This window comes from Meriones unguiculatus, chromosome 4 (genome assembly GCF_030254825.1).
Source record: "Meriones unguiculatus strain TT.TT164.6M chromosome 4, Bangor_MerUng_6.1, whole genome shotgun sequence".
NCBI classification, from domain to species: domain Eukaryota; kingdom Metazoa; phylum Chordata; class Mammalia; order Rodentia; family Muridae; genus Meriones; species Meriones unguiculatus.
In genome coordinates this window covers 107,543,306-107,546,610 of record NC_083352.1, presented here as the reverse complement: position 1 = coordinate 107,546,610, position 3,305 = coordinate 107,543,306, and the positions used below count along the sequence as shown (strand labels likewise).

Below are 3,305 nucleotides of genomic sequence, written 5' to 3'. Positions count from 1 at the left end.
GAGGCCAAGGCATCCCATAGAGAGGGATGCATGACAAATTACAGGTGCTGGTGGGGCACCTCCACCACCAGAGCAAGGAGCTGGCACATGTGATGGGTGGGCCAAGTAACAGCTGGAGAGAGAGCTGGAGTGTCCCAGAAGGCAGGAATAAGCTGGGCGGGCCAGTGCACGCCTGTGATACAGCACTTGGAAACTCAGAAGCTCATCCTCAATACAGAGAGGGTCTGAGAGCACTCTAGCTTATATACTTATATACCCCAGAAGGAACAAGGTGAGATGGGAGGAAGGCAGGAGAGAGGCAGGAGGGAGGAATAGAGGGAAGGAGGGAAAAGAAAAACTAGAGGGGGGACAATGGGAAAGAGGAAGAGATGGGGAGGGAGTGAATGCTTAACAACTCTTTAATCTGGTAATTAGTGCACTCACCTTGGCCCTGCCCCCATCCTCAGGGATGTGGAAAGGACAGAGAGGTGCTTGTTGCTTCCAACACCTAAGGTAACCCAGATGGATGGGAAAAAAAGAGTGCAGTCCATCCATCTGGTCACTTCTCCACTTGGGCAGTGCACCCTAGAGTCTAAGACATCAGGGGACACTTCTGAGGTGGGCAGTTGAATAAAGCAGATTTCAGAAATGTGTGTGACACAACCCCATTGAAGAGTAACAAACCTGCCCCTAGGGGTGTTGCGGGTATGGCTACTGTGTCACATGTGCGGTCCATAAGGGGCAAAGAGGAGAGAGCCCATGTCTGCCCTAAGCGTTCTGATCTATGAACACCTGAATTATTAGTAAGTGAACATTCCCTGAAAAAAAGCGAGCCTGAAACAATCACCAGTCAGGAGCTATCCTGAGGTGACCACCAGTCCAGTGCCACACAGGTCCCAGAGGCTCCCAGGGCTGGGAGAAAGCTGGAGAATAGAGGAACCCTGCCTGAGTCCCCAGGAGGGAGGGAACCCAAGACAGACAACCCTCAAATGGAGCCATTCAGGCTGGCCAGGCAAGGAGCAAACTGAGAGGACCACCAGACTGGTGCCAGGGACAGGGAGCTAGCCTAAGACCTGTCCAGGCCTGGAGGCAGACCAAGACAAAAATGACCCCTGCCCAGAGCCATAATACACAGCCGGGCATTGCACTCCTGAGACCATTCCTGAGATGATCCCAGACATTCAGAGCTCACAGGTGCCTCTAAGAGAAGCAGGTGTGGTGGAGAAATGGAGAGAATGGAGAAAGAGAAACAGAAGGATGTGCGCGCAATAAAGAGAAGAAAAGCTAGAGACTCGAGCGTAGTGAAGAACAGCCTGATGTGAGCAACTGATGATGCCAACTGGGACCACGGTGAAGCCCTGGCTGCCACTGGGGGCCATGTCTGGGTCTGTGGCCTTGCAGCAGCAGGGGTCTGTTACCACCAAAGGTCAAGTGGGAATCCATAGTCTGGGCTGACACTCAGGAACATGTTGATGTCTGAGGGCTGTGCAGAGCTGGCCCCACCCCTCATCTGGGCACTGTGGGAGAGCTTGCCCTGGAGGCATGAGAGCAGGAGAGCTGGTGAGCCGGTCCCAAGGATAAGAGTATAGGAGACCAGTGAGACTCTAGTATTGATAGAGTAGCATAAGCAAGGGGCCTCAGACCAGACCAATGAGTCATTGCAATGAACATTTGCAAGCAAAGACGTATAGACAAAAGTGTACACTGTGGGACACACTGTAAAACACTACGGCTTCCACAAGGGGATTTATTCTCTCTGTTTGGGGGGAGGTGGTAATTGTGGAGGGCACATACAAGGCAAGGGGTAGATGAGCAGGATTGGGGTGCATCATATGAGATTCACAAAAAAAAAACAAGAAAAAGTTCTTTTAAAGGAAGAATAAAAATAACCAGTGGTGTGACTCTTAGTTAACCAAGGATGTGTAATTTGAATAACAGTCTTGTGGAAGAGTCTGAGAATACCATATTCGCACTGCTGACGGTGGCGTGCTTTTTCTGTTGCTTGGTTGGGTTTTTACTTGATTTTAATTGGATACACTCACAGGGTATGGGGTGATAACTCGATACATGTGTGTAACGTGTAATGATATTTTTCTACCCTTAATAGTTACCATTTCTTGGTGAGGGGAATCTTCAAAGGTCTTCCTTCTCATTAGTTATAAAATATTTTGAAAGTACTTTGCACAGTAGTGAGCTTGCTTGCTTTCCTGTTCCATGTTGTTGAATGTGTCACTAGAAGCATATGTTACTGACAGTTAGGAAAAAAATAATAATAATAATCCAACTGGTTGGCCCCTCATGCCTTGGGAATGACTTTGAGCACGTGTACCCCAAGTCTGAGCCTTCTTCCTGCCTCTAACTATCATGCCTTTGCTCCATGACCAGGAAAGGCAAAGCCCAGTTCTTGAACAGGATTCATTTGAGGACAGGAGACAGAACACACTTAAGTGTTTGGCTGACAATGATAACAGCAATACCTACTGCCACCATTCCCTGACTTTCTCTGTGGCAGACACTAGACTGTGACTCCCATATCAATCCGCTCAACCTTTACAAAGCCCCATGAGGGGGATGGAGGTTCCCTGCTTTTTTTCCTTTGTTCAGATAAAGAAACCAAGGTGGATAGAAATTAAGCATCATTGTGAAGTTTACATCCTGAACTTAAACAAAACCCTAAGCCAGACCTAGTGGTACACAACCATAATCCCAGCCTTGGGTACATACAGGCATGTGGATCCCCGGGGCTCACTGGCCAGCCAGCCTAGCCCACTCAGTGAGTCTCTTGGGTATCAAAAACAAAGTGGGTAGTACCCAAGGAATGGCATCTGAGGTTGTCTTCTGGTTTTCATACTTGTGTAGTGCATGCACACATGTGCCTGCACTCTACACACACACATACACCTCTGGCACACCTCAACAGCTGGCTGTTTTCCACACCGGGACTCAGCTCTCTATTCCGTTGTTATTATCAAACCATCAGGTAGAATCAAGAGATACTGAACAACAGAGATGCCCTTGCTTTCCACAACGAGGTAAGAAACTCAAGACCTCGTTGAACATCAGCTATCCAGACTGTGTGAATGAGGCATTGGTGGGAACACAAATCATCATGAGATCCATAAACAGAAAAGCAGGTTCCACAATGGGAAGTGTAGCCAACGTACCTGGTGTCCGTCACTGAGCTGGCAGGTGAGACAGGGCTGCCATGCTAGACTCACAGCTCTGGTTCTTTCAGTTAGCCCAAAGAGCAAACTTTATCTGTTCCTACATGTTAAAAAGCCATGACACTTTTTTGCTGAAAGTGGCCTTGGAGGTCATCTGCCATT

General features: G+C 48.4%; 1 non-coding gene across 1 annotated transcript; it reads left to right on the top strand.

The window, feature by feature from the left end:
• Nucleotides 1-662: 662 nt before the first annotated feature.
• Nucleotides 663-795, top strand: LOC132653868 (small nucleolar RNA SNORA17). Its single transcript, XR_009591704.1, has one exon. It is a non-coding gene; the product is annotated as a small nucleolar RNA SNORA17 (small nucleolar RNA).
• The last annotated feature ends 2,510 nt before the right edge of the window (nucleotides 796-3,305 follow it).